The sequence below is a fragment of the Lampetra fluviatilis genome, chromosome 78, assembly GCF_964198595.1.
Source record: "Lampetra fluviatilis chromosome 78, kcLamFluv1.1, whole genome shotgun sequence".
In the NCBI taxonomy this organism is placed as follows: Eukaryota; Metazoa; Chordata; class Hyperoartia; order Petromyzontiformes; family Petromyzontidae; genus Lampetra; species Lampetra fluviatilis.
This window is the reverse complement of record NC_136352.1, coordinates 2,477,536-2,497,651: the sequence shown is the minus strand read 5'-3', so window position 1 is coordinate 2,497,651 and position 20,116 is coordinate 2,477,536. Positions and strand designations below refer to the sequence as shown.

General features: G+C 49.2%; 1 pseudogene across 1 annotated transcript in view; it reads right to left on the bottom strand.

The window, feature by feature from the left end:
* LOC144953571 (uncharacterized) overlaps nucleotides 1-20,116 on the bottom strand; it is a 103,146-nt pseudogene that overhangs the window by 42,720 nt on the left and 40,310 nt on the right. Inside the window, exons 5-6 of the transcript XR_013640833.1 lie at nucleotides 3,642-4,538; nucleotides 3,283-3,563 (exon numbers count right to left, since the gene is read on the bottom strand). The product of XR_013640833.1 is annotated as an uncharacterized LOC144953571 (transcript). The remainder of the gene's footprint in view (nucleotides 1-3,282; nucleotides 3,564-3,641; nucleotides 4,539-20,116) is intronic.

Below are 20,116 nucleotides of genomic sequence, written 5' to 3'. Positions count from 1 at the left end.
CATGCGTTCGCCAGTCGTTGTCTGCGACGCTCTTCATAAAGTCCATGTGCTTGCGCTCATGGATCACAGCCAGCTGCCTGAAGGTTCCGTCCAACTGGGCTGGAGCGGCACAGGATCTTATTGCCTGTCGTCCGTCCGAGGATGATGGCAATGACGAACTTGATCAGGTTGTTGATGAGATCGCCATCGACCAAGATGACTGGGACGAGGAGGTTATGGAGGACGGTGTCGTCGACAGCCTAATCGCCCGATTCGAGAGTATTCTATATGAATAAAGCGCTCTAACTAGTATTTATCGTTATAAATCTTTTCCATGTTTTTTACCCCAGTAATTACCCTGTAATCGGGAAATTTGTATGGGATAGGGGTAAAAGGTAAGGTAAAGGTAGGCTCGTTCTTTTCTACCTTTTACCTTACCTGCTAAAGGGTAAAAGGTAGGGTAGCACGATTGTATTGTGGTAAGGTAAAAGGTAGGGTAAAGTTTGTTGTTTTTTTTACCGTTTAACTTTTACCTTACCTTGCCGAGGCCTATCTGCAAGGGTGCCCCGTACCGCCAAAGGGGGGGGGGGGGGGCTGCAGGGGATCTACGATCCCACGCAACGCCACCCCTCGATGGGCAAAGGGGCATTAAAGGGGACCTCCCCAGCCGATCGGGACCAGTCGCAGCTCAAGACCCAAGACCAGCCAGCTTAGGACCCTGGGCCCCCTCGCCCCGATTGTCCTTGTAAGGGCCGGAACACGGTGCGGGCCAGTGGTGGCACTCTGGGACTCCCGGCTCTACGTCCTTGTAAGGCCGAGTTCCGAGGAAGCCAGAGTCGAGACCCGCACCTTGGCTGGGTCGGGTCAGGTAGCCTCCCCTAGGGTAATTGTAGCCGGAAGACCCGAGAGCGTAGCCAGAGTAGGCTGTGTCCCTAGGCTGTGTCGCTAGGCTGTGTCCCTAGGATGTGCCCCTAGGCTGTAACAGAGGACTGTTGGAGTGTGGTATCGTAATAATGAAGTTACCTCCACAAGTGTCTCCGGAACTCATTACACATAAAAGGCAAAGTTGTGATAATGTGTCTGTTCAATATGTTTAGCGTACTTCCCGACATGCAACAAACTTGCCATGTGGGTACTTTCCAGACTGTACACACTTTTGTTTTGGGGGGGGGGGGGAGCATATATTTTTTGCACGGTGAGCTGTGACGTCAAATCTGTCATGTGACCCGCGCATGTGGAAGCGTAACGCATTGTAGTGTAGTGGTTAGCCCGCTGCGCTACGAACCCGGCGACCAGAGTTAAATTCCCGCTCACGGCCACTACCGGTGACGATTATTTGAACCGGTCCTGGGCCTCCCCTAGGTCGACTCAGCCTCAAACGAGTAACTGGTATGGTGTGTGAACATCACCACTGGGGAGACAAAGGCGGCCAGGCGTGGTGAATCCAAGTCACGGACGAATCCGGGTAGTAAAGCTAGTCAATTATATAATTACAATACCCTCCCCGTCTCCGCCTCCAATCACTGCACCAGATTGAGCTGTTGCTCCATTTAAGACCGGGAGCGAGTGGAGGGCCTCACCATTCTGGCAAATTGCCCAATGATGTTGCATGTAATTACCAGCGAAACGTTATACTCAAAATTTTAAATGATGTGGAATCACTCTTCAACACACCAGTGGGCTAAAGTAGTGAACTATTTGTCTTGGTAAACACGACACATTTTTTACTGTTTGGCAGTGTAGGGTGGTGGAGGGTTACGACACATTTGACTAATATTGGTCGCGAAAGCCTACGTGTTAAACTGACCATGTACTGTGTTAGCTACTGGAAGACAAAGGCGGTTGGCGAGGCTCTGATCCCGTGGAATACATATTATCTTGGTCGTGTGTGAATGACATATTTCGCATTCTCTTCTGAATGACCCTAGGTCTAATACTTTCATAATTACTTGGTTCATGCTTAACCAAAATTTGTGGTATACCATAGTTGTTACCAAGGATATTACGTGGGTTTAATTAACATTTGTTCCCAGTCTGTATTGCCAGGGATCCGTGCTTCTTATTCTCAAGTTATATTTTGATATCCTGAGGTTGAAGATATAGCTAAGCTTCAAACCTTACTGTTGTATTTTTAAAAACCCCAGTTAACTCGTAATGATTAACTGCCCTTGGGTGAATTTCGCTGTCCAAGGGAGGTTCATGACCCCTGCTGTTTTCGTCTTTTGTTTTATTGTGGGGTTTTTCCTTTATGGCAGCCTTCTCTTGAAGTCAACTGGGGATTTCCCGCAGAATGTCATTAGCCCTCCCCCCTTGGGTTTGCCATTTTTTATCACATTTTATGACTTCCCAAAGAGGCTTGTGAGTAATTATCCTCCAGCTGTCTTTTGCGTGGCAAGGCAGGAGGCAGGGGGGTGTGATTCACCCTTTCCATGCCACAGCACTACATCACGACCAAAATTATTACAAAACAGTAGAAAAAAATCACTCAATGTAATTTTATGGAAAAGGCATATATACAACATGCTCTACGAGTGTTTGTGATGAGATGATACGGAAAAACTGAGTTGCTGAGGCGATTAAGCAAGCACCATATAAATGCTAAAATTATTATAACATAGTATAACATAGAAAATGCTTGGGAGCTTATTGGCTCTGGCTCCTGGTTAGAGATCTACCCAACCCACAGGTCCGCAAATACTGGCTGCTCTTACTCTGCAGGTTGAACCTAGGAATTGAGTGTGCAACTTGACGTTATTTTAATAAAAGGCCTGTGACAAAGGTGAATCTATTGGAGCTTCATTGTATCAAGCTTACACATCTACCGGGTCTCCATTTGACTTTGTATTGTCTAAGAAGTCCACCCACACCTCCACTTCCACAAACTCCTGGGAGTTGCCTCGCTCTGCCTCACAGTCAGAATTCTCCTCCTGCTTCACGTTGCCTCCATCGATGTGAAGGTCCGATTTTGGAGTTGAATCTTTATCTTCACATTTTACCATCGCTTCTTCGCTCTTCACAATCACTTCTTCACATTTCACATCTTCAAAATCCACCTTGATACATTTTATTGCGTCCAAGCTGGAATTAAATTCTGGTTCTTTTTTCAGCAGGGATGGGCTCATTGCAGCACTAGGACTTACACAAGCCGATTTCAGACTCCGCTCCTTGGGGATCTTCTGATGCCTGTGTGTTCTCTGGAGTCTTTGAAGATGTGATGACCATGCAAATGCCTTCCTACACACAGTGCACTTGAAGGGTTTCTCCCTTGTGTGCTTTCTCTGGTAATAATGAAGATTTGATGACTTTGCAAATGCCTTCCCACACATAGTGCACTTGCAGGGTTTCTCTCCTGTGTGTATTCTCCGGTGTCTTTTAAGATTTGATGAATGTGCAAATGCGCTTCCACACACAGTGCACTTGAAGGGTTTCTCTCCTGTGTGTGTTCTTTCGTGGTCGTGAAGACGTGATGACTCTGTAAATGCCTTCTCACACATAGTGCACTTGAAAGGTTTTTCTCCTGTGTGTGTTCTCTGGTGACTCTGAAGATTTGATGACATTGCAAATGCCTTCTCACACAGAGTGCACTTGAAGGGTTTCTGTCCTGTGTGTGTTCTTTCGTGGTCGTGAACACGTGATGACTCTGTAAATGCCTTCTCACACACAGTGCACTTGAAGGGTTTCTCTCCTGTGTGCATTCTCTGGTGTGTTTTTAGATGCGATGACTGTGCAAATGCCTTCTCACACATAGTGCACTTGAAGGGTTTAGCTCTTGTGTGCGTTTTCTGGTGTCTTTGAAGATTTGATAACGTTGCAAATGCCTTCTCACACACAGTGCATTTGAAGGGGTTCTCTCCTGTGTGCGTTCTCTGGTGTGTTTTTAGATGTGATCACTGTGCAAATGCCTTCTCACACACAATGCACTTGAAGGGTTTATCTCCTGTGTGTGTTCTCTGGTGGCTCTGAAGATTTGATAACGTTGCAAATGCGCTTCCACACACAGTGCACTTGAAGGGTTTCTCCCCTGTGTGCATTCTCTGGTGTGTTTTTAGATGTGATGACTGTGCAAATGCCTTCTCACACAGAGTGCACTTGAAGAGTTTAGCTCCCGTGTGCGTTCTCTGGTGTTTTTTTAGATGTGATGAATCTGTAAATGCCTTCTCACACATAGTGCACTTGAAGGGTTTATCTCCTGTGTGCGTTCTCTGGTGACTCTGAAGATTTGATGACTTTGCAAATGCCTTCTCACACACAGTGCACTTGAAAGGTTTCTCCCCTGTGTGCCTTCTCTGGTGTTTTTTAAGATGTGATGACTCTGTAAATGCCTTCTCACACATGGTGCAACTGAAGGGTTTCTCTCCCCTGTGTGTTATCTGGTGTCGTTTCAGAGGAGATGAACCTGAAAATACCTTTACACACAAACTGCACCTGAATGGTTTTTCTCCTGTGTGCGTTCTCTGGTGACTCTGAAGATGTGATGACTTTGCAAATGCTTTCTCACACACAGTACACTTGAATGGTTTCTCTCCTGTGTGAGTTCTCTGGTGCTGTGTCAAACTCCCCTACGATCCTTGCTGTTTGCATGCTGGTCGCATTGTTTCCTTCTTGTACCGAGCTGCGCCGAGTCCCTTTGCTCCATCAGACCAATTCTGCTGAGGAAGAGTCAGAGGAAGCATCAGCTGCAGACAGAAAAACATAGCCACACCATCTACGTCAGTATCAAGGCACAGAGGAATGCACATATACACAGTCACACATGACTTACACATCTATACTTATTCATATATTCATGATATAGTGAAAATAATTCCCCAAATCATCACGCAGGCTGTTAAGGCACACAATGAGAGGGCCAATGGTCATAAATATGCCTGGACACCCTAGTGTCTTCAAAATGAATGTTTACCAAAAACTCCAAGCACACAATTTCGGTTTGTCTAGCTACGACAGGAATATTTATTTAAGAAAAATTAGCTAACATAGCAAGGGCTGTTGAAAAGAATATTGGTTGTATTATGCAGAAATGTATAAATTAATGTTCATTTGCAACTTAGAGGTGTGAAGCCAGGCTCAGATGAGCTTGAATGCGAGGATGAACAGATCTAACTTCAGCTGCATATGTGCAGTGTTAATTTCCTGACTGTTTCCATTCTTATAAAATCTTGTTCTGTACCTGTTTAATTCCATGACGAAATGGGGCCTTGCATATGTTCTACAAAAAGATCACCTCCCTGGGAAAATCTTGACTTAAAACTTCATATTCTTTGGTTATTTCGTCACGTAGATAGAAAATAATAATACAAATAAAGTGAATAGAAGAAAAAAAACGACTAATGTAGACTGTAGCCTGGTTCTTAACCTCGGTTAGTGTATTGACAGTCTATAATGTAGACTATTGCCTGTTTTTTTGACGAGACGTTTGCAATGGACTAGACCTTGGCGACGGACACTCACAGCTTTGTGAAAGAATGCTGCTAGACTAATTTGAAGTGAGACTTTGGATGCCAAACCAGAGCTGGTCGTGAACACATTAACCAGGTATAGGAGCTCCTTCACCACGTGTAGAACGACCTGATTATTCATGGGGAGCTGAGCAGGTGCAGTGTTGTATGACATTACATTCCCAGGGAGGTGTTCTTTGGGTCTTTCGATAAAGTCACATCACTTAACCGAAAGACCCAAAGAATATGAATTCCTGCAGTTACGAAAGCTTTAAGTCAAGATTTTCCCAGGGAGGTGATCTTTTTGTAAAACAAATGCAAGGCCCCATTTCGTCATGGAATTCTCCAGGTACAGAACACGATTCTCCAACTCAATATCATTGAGTAGCCATGACCAGATCATCAAAATGCGTAACATGGTTGACCAGCAGGGGACAATCCCTTGACTATAACCAGGCATCGAATAGCGTATCATTGTTACTGTATGAAATGCATTTTTTATAGGGCCATTGTGAGCTTCTCAAAATACATCATTATTTGAAAATGCTACGTAATGTAATGCATGCGGCCAGGGGGAATTTCGGCCACAAGCCAAATTGAACAGGAAAGGGATCCGACTCCTGGTCACGCAGCTTTAGATGGGCCAGCCAAAAAAATCTTAAAATCCTCAACGAATGTGAGCAGAGGCAGAGATATCGAAAACAAAAAATAATCCAAAACCCCAAGCCTCTTTATGGTACTATAGGCCGTAATTACACCAAGAAAGCAGAGATCTAGTTTCTGATGAAAATCCGTACTCCTGTGCTATAGCTGATGGACAGAAAATACAGCAGCCCCTTGAATAGCGCGGAGGTTACATTCTTGGAAAGTGCCGATATTTAATATTTAAGCCTTACCTAAATAATGGGGTTAGGTAAACGGCATATAAAATATACATCACAATTGAAATAAGTACTGTACTGTATTCCCAATAAACTAAATTACTGAAATAAATGTGGAGAAACAGTATACAAAACATTCCAAGATGAGTATAATGTATATAAATAAAGCCGACTTTCTGTGTTTTTTTGAGAACCAAATTGCGCCAACACTATGAAACATACACACATCAAAAATTCCATGCATACTCAAGGGTAAGTTATTATGTTTTTCACAAATTTTTTGCTTACCTGTTCACCTTCAACACCTGTAACACCTGCACACTCCAACACCCCGCTGCTGCTATATTTTTTCTCATTTACCACATTATCCTTACATATTATCAGGCCTGCATTTTTGCCACAAAAGTCATTCACTTCCGGCTCCTTACTGTCCTCTCTGCACACGCACGGCTCACCTCTAATATACTGCAATATTTCATCATGGAACCTTTGCCAGTACCAAAATATGATAATAGGTTTTCCCCGTTTTTCTGGCAACAAAACAGGTGTTAAGATGTTAAAACACCAAACTGAAACCTTTTACAAGGAATCATGTGTGCATTAACCACAATACTTGTGGTCAGAATGCAAAAAAAACCACTCTGATAGAAAATGCATGGTCTGCTGCTGAGGCAGACTGTTGTAAAAGGTTTGAAATGGGTGTAGCCCAAGGGTCATAAAGAAGTGGCCAGGGGCTAGTGATGTTAATGTAATAAATTAGCATGTTAATGTGAAATCGAAGAGTGGTGTAATCCAAAGCGGCCTCCCTACAAGACAGAGAAGGATCGAGGCTCTACCTGGGTAAACAACAACTACCACCACGACAACAATAACCACGATGTGAACTTCTCACTTCGGATCTCAGTGAGAGCGCACCAAAATAAATCACGCTTGCTAACACAGAGCGCACGCCTGGGATACACTGCCGAGATCATCGATGACCTCGCCACCGAGAAAGTTCAGCAGTATCTGACAAGCACAACGGGGTGACAGCCAGATGCGAACTGCCCATATCCCCCATCTAACACCCTTGCCGAGCAAGCGCACGTGTGTGTGTGAGGGATTTACTCGCGAGCGTGCGGAATTCCAACGGCTGGGACGGGATAGCACCATTGCAAGTCGTCTTCCAGAGGAGGAGGTGAGGGGGGGGGGCGAGGGAGCCTCCAGGACCCCGTGAAACAACCCCAGGATGGGTGGCAGGGATACAGACCGGCATAGGAGATATCACAGGCCATGAGACCCAAGTACGCGAGGAGGTAACCCAAGTATGCGGGGAGGTGACCCAAGTACACCTGAATGTGACCAAGCTGCAGTCCACAGCGGAGATAGTCCAATCCGAGGTGGGAGGGCTACGCTCCATGGTCGGGGGGCTAACCAGGCGAGTATCTCAATAAGAGGCAGAACTCGAACAAATGCGCACTGGGAGGGTAAGGGGGAGTGGGCAAGGGGCCTCTTATGGAGACACCGCCCTTCCCCGTGCGTGCTATCTATGCAACCAATGGGGGCATCTCGTGAGAGACTGTCCCCAGATCGCCCGCGCGAGAGAAGCACCAGGGTTAAACACCAAGGCCTCCCTAAAGAGGGAACCACAGAGGGGTGCAATCGACGTGGTCCCAACACAAATAAACTGTCATGATAATGGTGAGCGATTGACCCCCACGCAGATGCCGACAACAACACCTCAGAATGCGGCGACTGCGGGTGACTGGCTGCGGGAGCTGGTGGCAGGAATAATGGGGGCCACGTCGCTCGTGGAAGGGCAGGTGAACAGGCGGCGTATCCGGATTCTGCTGGACACGGGGGGTGGAAACGTCACTCGTGAGTGCAACACACTGCAGCGTGGTCGGGGTTGACGTGAGCCGCCTACAGGCCTCGGATCGTGCGCTGCACACTGCAAGTGAAACTGGGATGGGACTGCTGGGGAGGGTCACCCTTAAGGGTCGCCTCGGACACCAGGTGTGTAACCAGGAGTTATATGTGTCGAACGTGTTATGCCACGAGTGTATTGCAGGTACCGACCTCCTGGAAAAGTTGGGGCTCAGCGTGCAGCCCCGCCGGCAATGCGCCACCGTGGAGGGCAGCGGGGAGCGGATTCCTTTCTTGGGACAAGAGCCGGGTTTGCTCTCGCTTCGAGCCCGTGGCCGCTATCCTGGCGTCGGCCGTCACCGTCGGCATTGGTGTTCCACTGGGTTTTCCGTTTTTCTCCCAAACCTAAACTCAAAACATATTTGGTGGTGGTCAAACAGTCCAATGCAGGACCCTCCTGAAACATAATCTTTAACTGCTAAATAAGAAATTAAATTGGAAAACCCTCAAACACAGTACACTATTACTATTTTACCAGGTGAGGCCCACTGAGCTGCATAGCTTTTTCAGAATCGACCTGGACACACTGGACACAAATAATAGCTCAACTTAGTGGCTTATAATATGGAAATGTTTTGCAGCAAAATTCTCAAAATTCATGTTTCTAAATGTGGAGAAAAAGCAATGCCACTACGGGGAGAGAGAGAAAAAAAAAAAAATGTAAACTGCAATTATAAATGCGTCAGGGTTGGAATCGAACCAACGACATTCTGCATACCATGTGAGGTAGTTAACATATTGTCACCCTAGTACAATATATCACACACAAACAAATTACAGTGAAACCTTACATTGCGAGCATAATTCGTTCCGGAAACGTGCTCGTAATCCAAAGCACTCGTATATCAAAGCGAATTTCCCCATAAGAAATCATGGAAACTCAGATGATTCGTTCCACAACCCAAAATTACTGTATTCATCTAAAATGATTAATACAAAATACCTTTTTATATTTTTATTCAATATAAAGTAATCAAATTTATTAATTACATTTAATCGTGGCTGGTGTGAGGGAGACGAAAGAGGAGAGGAGGAGGGTTATTGTGTAGGACGAATTTCACTTGCAGTACAGTTACTAAAGAACAGTCACTACACTTGGACACAAAATAATAAAATGCTTTACGCACACACACGTGGTCACAGCACTATACTGTAGTAAACAGTATACGCTCGCACGGATGTTGACTATACGAGTGAGGCACGCTGACCGAGACCGAGCATGGGAGATGATCACCCACAATCCCGCAGCGAGAGAGAGAGAAGAACAATTGGCTCAGTTGTGTATACTGAGCCAATGGTGTATACTGTACGTACTGCTCGTTTTGCAAGACATCGCTCGTTTATCAAATTATTATTTATTTAAAAAAAATTGCTCGTCTTGCAAAACACTCGCAGACCAAGTTGTTACTCGCAATCCAAGGTTTAACTGTACAATGAACACACTGACTCCCTCTCCCTGTACACACTCTACACGCGTGACTCACTCTCAAGCACCCGCCCCAAGCGCACCTCTCAGCTGCTGTCCCCAACTCTTCTCTCCGGTCTGCTCTTGGTGACGTCACCCGCCAGACAGAGGGGGAGGAGCCGACTGAGGGTGACGTCACGGCGCAACACGACCGCTCCCCACACGACACACACGGGGTACACTCACAGAGTACTCTAACACACGGAGTACACTCGCACACACGTGGTAATCTCAAGCACGCAGAGTACACTCACGCACGTAGAGTACGCTTGCGGAGTACACGAACACAAATGAGTACTCACTCACAGTATTTGTTTTTCTTAGGGTACTTCGATTTTTTCCCTCCACATTTAGTAACATGCATTTAGATTATTCGGCTGCTATAATCTTCCACGTGATAAGCCATTTCGTTGAGCTATCATCTATGGCCAGGTGGCTTCTGACAAAAGATCGAACAGCTCTGTGAGCCTTGGTTGGTAATATAAAAATAGTTTACACCATTAGAACCTCATTTGCCAGTAAAAAATATCATCATTGTTTTTTTTACCCTTTTATCTGGCAACAAAACTGACACCTTTTTTTGAGTCATGTTTGCCTAGACCACAATACCTGCAGTCATAATGAAAACAAAAAACATAACTCTGATAATGTATGCACTGTCCTTGAAGTTGATTGGTCCACACCCGAGACAGCTTTCCTTAGAGCCTAGTCTCACATGGTGTTGGACCAGATGACGCCAAAAGGCGCACAACTCAAAGACAATGTACCATCAGAGAGAAACTAGGCTCTAAGGAAAGCTGTCTCGGGTGTGGACCAATCAACTTCAAGGACAGTGCATACATTATCAAAGTTATGTTTTTTGTTTGCATTAGGACTGCAGGTATTGTGGTCTATGCAAACATGACTCCTCGTAAAAAAGGTGTCAGTTTTGTTGCCAGATAAAAGGGTAAAAAAACAATTATCATAAAAATAGTTGTTCATCGGTCTAAAGGGTGCATCAGCAAAACCAACTCGGCAGAACGCTCCTGAATTAGAGTGCTGAGACTCATTGTTGTAATGTACTCGAGTGTGCACCATGGTGGCTGGGAGATGTTAACTGCCTCACCTGGTTTACAGGAGGTGGTGGGTTCGATCGCGACCCCTCCTGTATATTTGGAGTTTGCGTGTCTCTCTCTCTCCCCGTGGTCGCGTGGATTTTCCTCCGGTTTGTCCCTCCACATTAAGAGTCAACATCACCACGCGTTTAGAGTATTTGACCGACAGACATTTCCACACGTTGATAAGCCACTTTGTTGTGGGCAGGTCGCTTCTGAAAACAAGAGCGGTATAGCAGCTGAAGTGGGCTTGGCCTGGTAAGAGCAAAAAAACTGTAGAAATATTTAAAAGAAAAAAAAATTCAAAGTAGTGAGCCAGATGAAGACAAATTAAACTTCAGCAGAGAATTAAAGCAAATGCGATCAGGCGAGGGCAGGAGACAAGGCACCCTCATGGCTAGGCCCCGCGTTGTAATGTTCCAACCTGGACATCGATTCCATCCTCGCTGCTACTCAATTGATATCCCTACGAGAGGAGCGAGGCTCTACCTGGGTAAACAACAACAACAACCACCACAACAACAACAACCACGATGTGAACTTCTCACCTCGGATCTCAGTGAGCGCGGGCGATGATCGGCAGCTTCCTGGTGTCTCGTGACGTCACGCGGCAGCATGACGTCACTAGCGGAGTACACCCCCCCATCACGCCGATGAGGTAATGCAGTGGTGACGTCAGAGAGCGGGGTTAGAGTTTAAGTTCATTAAGATTCCTATTCCATTGATCCCTCTGTAGTGTTGTACAGACGGACTCTTCAACGTCTTTTGTAGCACACACTTTTATTCGTCTTATGAACACAGTCCCTATGCACTGAGGGGTATTCGGTCCCCTCACCCGTTACACTCAGAACGTACAAGCCTCCGCACCCTACAGGCTACTTAATATCCCGCTCTTCCAATGTCCTCTGACTGGACCTAAGGGATGTCTCCCCGACCACTGGTTACTCTGAACCCTAGCCCTTATAAGGGCTGGAGGGCTTGGTCCAGGGTCCTAGGCTTCTTCCGCCGTCTTGGGTCTTCGTGTAGTCGAACTCCCCGAGAGCTCTGAGCGCTCTGGCTTTATACTTGTTCGTGGCCGGGTTGTCCAATCCCCGGCCACCTTGTGGAACCCTGTGATTGGTCGTTACCAATCTGCTTTAGGATCCCAATTCACCCTATCTGACCCTGACCGTTAGGTTGCGCGGGAAAACCTTGTTTACGGTCAGCTCTCACAACTTGTGAGACCCTGACCGTTAGTTTGAGCGGGAAAACCTTGTCAACGATTAGCTCTCCCAGTTTGTGAACATGGAGTGGGTAACTCTACTACATCACCTTCCCCTTCGGAAGCCTCAGCCGTCCCGGCTGTTACAAGCAGAAAATCCCCATCAATGAATCAAAGTGTGTGTGCCACAACCAACCAGAACAAGAACACCCAACAAGAACAGGAACACCCACTATAAATACCCCCCCCCATCAACAACGCAACATATGTACCTGGTCAGAACCAATCACAAATAACGACATTCACGACGCACAACGCATGCAGCATTCAGCTGCCGCAAAAAAAAAAAATGGGCAATCAAGAAAACCGACGCGATCTAGCCCGTGTGTATTTCGCGGGCCCGTCGTAGGGAATGGGTGCCCTTTTTCGGGCTGCAGGCTGACCAGACATCCTGGCAAAAATGTCAGCAGGGGCAGGAGGCCTCTCTGCGGAGACCCTTGGAGCAGACGGGTCGGGCAGCCTGGCAAACATGTTGGGCGGGTCAGGCATTCTGGCAAACATGTTGGGTGGGTCAGAAGGTCCCTTTGCAGAGACTCTTGGTGTAGACGGGTCAGGCATCCTGGCAAACATGTTAGGTGGGTCGGGCATCCTGGCAAACATGTTGGGTGGGCCCAGAGGCCTTTTTGCAGAGACTCGTGGCTCGCCCGGCTCCCTCAGTCCCGCATCATCTGCGGGAGGAATGACACGTCTGCGCTGTGGGTTAGGTACTAACGGGGCGACATCCTGCTCGTTGGACATATCACACGCTCGGCCCTCGTGTTTTGAGTGTGACGCAGAGCCGCGCGGAGCAACAAATGGCTTCAGACGAGAGGGGTGCACGAACCAGCGACGTCGTCCCCAACGGATTTTAACACATTGAGGGCGCATTACCTGGACCACCTCAACCGGACCCCGCCATGGTTTAAGGAGTTTAGCCGATGTGGACACCGGCACCTGGGGGAAATGAAGCCACGCCATATCACCTGGAGCCCACTGATGCACGGACGTGTGAGAGGCTTGCAACCTTGAATTAGTCCGCTGGCGGGAGGCGGAATTTTCGATCGCCGCATCACGAGCCTCAGACAGCTTTTGTAGGTTGAACCGCAAATGGTCAGTGAGCTTCGATGACCGTGGAAGCTGCTCTATCCCAAGCCGTACGTCAGCGGGGGGAATGGCCTCCCTGCCATACATTAGGAAAAATGGGGAGAACCCTGTCGCTGAATGTGGCGCCATGCGGTAAGCAGCGAGGACCCCTGGGATCTGCAGGTCCCAGTCTACGTGAGATTCGTCAACCTGATGGCATAGCATAGAGGTGAGGGTTCTATGCAACCGCTCCACCATGCCATCTGTTTGGGGGTGATAGGGCGAAGTGCGCACCTTCTTAGTGCCCAACAGGCGGCATACCTCACTCAGCAGGGTACTTGAAAAATTTCTTCCCTGATCGGTCAGCAACCGTTCTGGAGCGCCCTTGTCCAGCACATAGCCTTGAACAAAGGCGTCCACCACGGCTGCTGCCGACTGGTTGGGGAGGGCCCAGGCCATAGGCCACCGTGTAAAATACTCCACCCCAACCAGAAGGTACTTGTTACCATGAGGCGTTGTAGGGAAAGGCCCCAAAATGTCGAGAGCAACCAGCTCGTTCACACGGGATACCGTGATGGGCTGCAGCGGTGGGCATGCCGGCTTCGCTGGAGGTTTACGTTGCGCACATTGGGTGCAGCCCGTTAAAATATCAGTTACATCGCGAAGCATGCCCGGCCAGTAAAATTGTAATCCTAGCAACCCAATGGTTTTATGCACACCCAGGTGCGACAAACGCTCGTGTGCCACGCACACAGCTGAACACCGCAAAGCCGATGGCACAACAATCTTTTACTGGCAAGAATCAGCATCCCAATGCATGAGCAGACCGCGGCGCATGGCAAAAGAGTTCGATTTACTTGAACGTGCGGACAAATCACATGCGCGACGACGCAAAGGCAACAATGACGCATCGTTCATTTGGTGCTGACCCCATTCGTCCAACGTTATCCCCAGCAAGTCGTCACTTGCTGGCGGATTTTCGTGGTCCGCACCCGGCGCAGGATCGGAAGGAAGGGCAGCAGAAACCGTTTCAGGAGGTGCAACCGGGCATATTATTTGCGGTTTGCACCGGCCAGAACCCGTGAAACAGGCGCATTGTTCTGACGGGAGGCGAGATAGCGCGTCCGCATTACTGTGCTGTGTACCCTTACGGTAAATCACCATAAAATTGTAGTCCTGGAGGACTTCAAGCCATCGGGAGAGCTGGCCAGACGGTTGGTCAATGCGCAAAGCGTATTGTAACGCAGAGTGATCGGAGCGCACGGTAAACTGTTGACCGTACAGGTATGGCCTGTATTGTTGTATAAAGTAAACAATGGCCAGCAGCTCGCGTCGGGTTACACAATAACGTTGCTCTGCAGGGGGCAAAACCCTGCTTCCATAGGCAACCACCCTCTCAACGCCATCAACGATTTGGGACAGCACCCCGCCGATCCCGGTGTTACTGGCATCTGTGTCCAGAATAAACGGCTTTGCGAAATCGGGGTAAGCCAGGGGCGGTGCTGCTACAAGAGCGTTCCGTAAGGAGTCAAATGCGGCCTGTTCCATGTCTCTCCAATGAAATTTCAGCCCTTTCGCTGTAAGAGCGTGTAGTGGCTTGGCGATTGTAGCGAAACCAGCTACAAAGCGTCGGTAGTACGACGAGAACCCGATAAAACTGCGAACATCCCCAGCAGAGGTGGGGGTAGGCCATTGGCTGACACATTTAGTCTTTTCAGGGTCTGTGGAAATACCCGAGCGGCTGACTATGTGGCCTAGATAGCACACAGACTCCCGCAGAAGGTGGCACTTCTGCGGTTTGAATTTGAGGTCCGCAGCTTGCATTTTCTCGAAAACGGCGCGCAACCGTTCAATGTGATCGTTGAACGTGCGGCCAAAGACGATAACGTCATCAAGATAGATAAGGTATGAGTCCCACTGGAGCCCAGCGAGGACCAGTTCCATGAGCCTCTGAAACGTCGCTGGAGCCGAGTGGAGCCCCATGGGCAATCTATTAAACTCGAAAAGGCCCTGTGGTGTCCGAAAAGCAGTCTTTGGCTTTGACGCTTCGTCGAGGGGGAGTTGCCAAAACCCTGACAGAAGGTCCAAAGTGGAAAAATAACGCGCCCCTGCCAGAGCATCCAATGACTCATCCATACGTGGAAGAGGATATGCGTCAGCCACGGATATTTTATTAAGGTGCCGAAAATCTACACAGAATCGAAGACTGCCATCGTGCTTTTTGACCAGCACTATCGGAGCACTCCAGGGGCTGTTGGAAGGAAAAATGATATCAGCCGCCAGCATGTCGTCAACTGCCCATTTAACATGCTGTTTCTCCGCAGGGCTGAGCCGAAACGGGTTTTGGCGGATAGGGGCAGCGTCACCAGTGTCAATGTGGTGACGCAGCAGCTTGGTGCAGCCAATATCAAATTGTGATTTGCTGAACACATCCGAGAATTCCCGCAAAAGAGCTCGCAATTTACTCTGCTGTGACACGGATAAATCGCCGGCATCCGCGCAAAGAGCGTCAATCCATCCCTCGTCTACGTTATGAGGGCGAGGCTGCTGACTGTTCGCTACGTGTCCAACAACCCCAGTCCCCAGGGGCGCCACTGTCGCATGAGCGAGCACTGTCCCCTGTGGAATGACGGTGTCGGACAAACCGACATTCAAAACTTGCATAAATGGCTTCCTGTCGCCTGCTACAAGAGTCTGTGCGCCCACCAACGATAGGCTCTTAACTGCTTTGTTGGAGGGTCCCAATAAAATGCCATTTACTGAGGCGGTGGGAGTGAGCGGTTCTCTTTAACCGCAAGGGTACGAGCATTTGTGCCCCTGGCGGAATGCGTACGGCGCAAGCCGCAAAAGCCTGTACGGAGGCATTTTCCGTCCGTGAATGCGTGGTTGCGGGTTAAAATGCCATCCGCCGGCCCGACGGAAGTTCAATACATCCCTGATCGATAAGGATTTTAACGGGCATTTTGGCAAGAAAATCGGTTCCCAGAAGGCATTGCACCGCCAGGGAAGAAGATACAAAAACAGGGCCGGCCAATTTAATATCACCAATGGCAATTTGCGCCCGAATTTGCCCGAGAATCCCTAGCGAACTTCCATTTGCGGCAAAAAACGGAACGGAAACCTTTTCCAATGAACGACATCGCACGGGCAGTATGTTGTAAATTAACTCGGAGATGATAGTATCGACAAGCACGCGCACTTCTACCCCCTCGATCGAACCAACAACCACCGAGGAACCCGCCGTCGCTACAACCACTCTATGGGCCAGCTCAGACCACTGCCCGGGTCGTAGTGGTCGCGAAAAGTCGCCCGAACGCCTCGCGTCATACGCCGTATTTCGAGCGAAGTCAATGGTGTGTTGTGGTGTTTATGAGGACCGAGCGTGAGGGGTGGCGCGACTCGCCTGGTTATGCTGCGCCGCTCTGGAAGCTCTGTAGTCCCGGTCTCGGGATCCGGAGAAGCGGCGGCGAAGTGCACGGCAGTCGGAAGAAACGTGGCCTCGGCGGCCACAGTTGAAGCACGTCACGTCGCCGCAGGGGAAAGACCGTCCCCGCTCCCGGTCGTCGCGGCGTCCGATGCGATCCGGTGATCGCTGGAGCGTTGTGCTGAACGTCGAGAAGACTCGATCTGGAGAGCGCGCGTTGTCCCTGCTGGCAGGCCCCACTGTCATAGCTGATGCGGTGATGGTCTCGTCCTGGTCGAGCATCAGGTGAGCATGAATGCTCCGGGCAGCTCGCAGTGAGCACATATCTTCATCATCCACAGCCTGGATGACAAGGCGCAGTCCCCTCGCCATCTCCAACAGCTTCTGTAGGACGAGTGCGTCGATAGCCTCATCGTCCTTGCGGGGGTAAGCCGCTCTTGCCATAGCGAGTAGCGCGGTGCGGAACGCCAATGGCGACTCCCTTGGCTTGCACCGTCTCTCGTAGAACTGGTGGCGTGTGGCGGAAGGAGGTCCGTAGACATCAGACAGCCGCTGAAGTGCTGCTTGTAGTGTCGCCCTTTGTCGCTTGGGAATGGAGATGAGTGCAGCGAGAGAGTCATCGTCCAAGGTGGCTGGCAGTGCACGAAGTGCTTGTGCATCCGACCAGCCCACCATCTCCTGGTGGCTGAGGAAGCGACGTTGAAATGGCGCCCAGTCGCCCCCTGTGGACGAGAATTCGCGAAAGACAGACAGTCGTTGCTGTAGAGCAGCTGTGTCGTCGTCTTCGTCAAGGTCGGACTCGGCTCCAAACGCGGCGATCGCTTGGCGTCGCAGCCGTGATGACGCGGTGTTGCTGGAGGGTCCTGCAGAGGCAGCGTCGCTCTCTGATGACGCGGTGTGTCGTGATTGGCCCCCGGAGGTCCCAGCATGCACTTGGCTTCCGCCTCCGGCGGAACCCCGTGACCCATCGGCGGGAAAGACGACCTCTTCCGGGTTTGCGATGGCGGAGACGTTCGCTGTCAGCCGTTCCTCTCCGCCCGCAGCCCCCAGGGTAAGTTGCTCCAGGATGGCTGCTGCAGCATGCAGCAGCTGGGCGAGACGGGCGTGAGCAGCCTGGGTGCCGTCGTTCGCGGCGGTCGGCTGCACTGCTGGTGGTGGGACGGCTGGAGACACGCCAGCGTCTTCAGCGCCGCCCTCAGCACCCACGGGTGAGTCGGAGCTTGCATCGTCGGGACTTCGCGTGCGGTTCGTTCGTCTTGTTTCCATCTTCTGACACCAATGTAGTGCTGTACAGACGGACTCTTCAACGTCTTTTGTAGCACACACTTTTATTCGTCTTATGAACACAGTCCCTATGCACTGAGGGGTATTCGGTCCCCTCACCCGTTACACTCAGAACGTACAAGCCTCCGCACCCTACAGGCTACTTAATATCCCGCTCTTCCAATGTCCTCTGACTGGACCTAAGGGATGTCTCCCCGACCACTGGTTACTCTGAACCCGAGCCCTTATAAGGGCTGGAGGGCTTGGTCCAGGGTCCTAGGCTTCTTCCGCCGTCTTGGGTCTTCGTGTAGTCGAACTCCCCGAGAGCTCTGAGTGCTCTCGCTTTATACTTGTTCGTGGCCGGGTTGTCCAATCCCCGGCCACCTTGTGGAACCCTGTGATTGGTCGTTCCCAATCTGCTTTAGGATCCTAATTCACCCTATCTGACCCTGACCGTTAGGTCGCGCGGGAAAACCTTGTTTACGGTCAGCTCTCACAACTTGTGAGACCCTGACCGTTAGTTTGAGCGGGAAAACCTTGTCAACGATTAGCTCTCCCAGTTTGTGAACATGGAGTGGGTAACTCTACTACACCTCTATTGAACATTGACCCTTTGGGTGCGTGAGCTCAACAACGTGAACATTGTGTGTACAAACTGTGTATGCAGTGTGTGTGTACAAACTGTGTAAATGACGTCACGCAACTGGGGAGGGGACGGTCAGACATTTGTGACGATGTGTGACGATGGGGGGGTGTGATAAATGTGACGTCACATCAAAATGCGCAACTTAAATGAATATAGACAACACGTTCTTCTTGATTAAATATACATTTAATGTTTTCTCCTACAACGTCAGAGTGTAGCGCCACATTAAATACGCAATTTGAAGCATGTTTTTTGGGGGGAGGGTGGGCAGAGCTTTGTGACGTCATATTTGAGGGGGGTTCTGACTTTTTGTGACGTCGTGTGACGAAGGGGGGGGGGGGTCAAAATCGTCCAAAATCGCGTGACGTCATTTATGGACGGCCCCTGTATACAAACTGTGTACACACACACGGTGTGCGCGCGCGCACACAATGTGTGTGTACACTGTTGGCACAGTAGGAGGCACAGGTGGTGCATCGGCCAGTCATCTCAGTTGAACCATGGCACCTGAGTCTGCCCTGTGACCTCCTGCCGGCGGGAGTTCGACACTTCACGTGGCCTTAACGTGCACATAGCCTGGCACAAGCGCCATGGGGACATCACCACCACGTATTGGCGAATGGCAGTTATTGTTTTTGTTAGTGTATTTGTGTATACAGTGTATGTGCAGACTGTGTGTACGCTGTATATACATTGTGTGTACACAATACGTCTACCCTGCGGATGTGGACAGTGTGTGGGTGATCCGAATCTGTCGGGCGGCATTATCTTTCCATCAGCTCTGCAATGCTGTGTGGAAGCTACCTAGCCTGTCGCTCCGCATGAAGCTCCGGGTTTTCTCGGCAACAGTCATGCCCTCCGTTCTCTAGGCATGTGAAATGTGGACCCCTCTAAATGGAACATCTGCGTAGAACCACTGGTTGGCATGCCAACACTCAGATTGAGGGAAGCCAAGTGGTAGCGCATTCTCTATTTATTGCAGAGGTTCAAGGTTCAAATCCGACAGGCACCCCTGGCTACTCCAGTAACCTCAACCAAAATATGCACCGTCTGCTTAAAGAGTGGATGTAAAACATATTGTGTTATTCAAAACACATTGGTCTTTGCATGTTGGTGTCATTGTCAAAATTTGGGAAATTCCAAATGTCCAAAAATTGCACAACTGAGATTACACATTAATTATCGCCCGACTGACTGACAGACTCATATCCACATGCAGGCTGGTGCTGGGCCACCTTATGCCACACAGAGGCAGCTGCCACTTAGGGGTGCTCTTCGAGTGTTTGTGATGAGATATGATACAAAACTTTGAATTGCTGAGGCAATTAAGAAAGTTTAACACGTAGGCTTTTGCAACCAATATCATCCATAAGATATTCATAGTCTTAGGTTTTTTCGGTAAAGTCACGTAGGTAAAAATGTTACATTAATAAAAGTAAAATAACAAATTTAAATCACGATGTTTCGGAGGCAACACAAGCTTCCGTCTTCCGGTGGAACCGTCACAGCACGACAGCTGTATCAAGTAAATGAGAGATTACAAGAGATACCACTCCGTATATATAATGGTTGAGGGGGGGGGAAGGGCCAGGAACGGCCCACTTTTAATTATTATGGTAAGGTGCGGCTTGAGACTACGGCTAGACTGTATAACAAATGACTGAGCCTTTATTATGGTGAGGTGCGGCTTGAGACTAC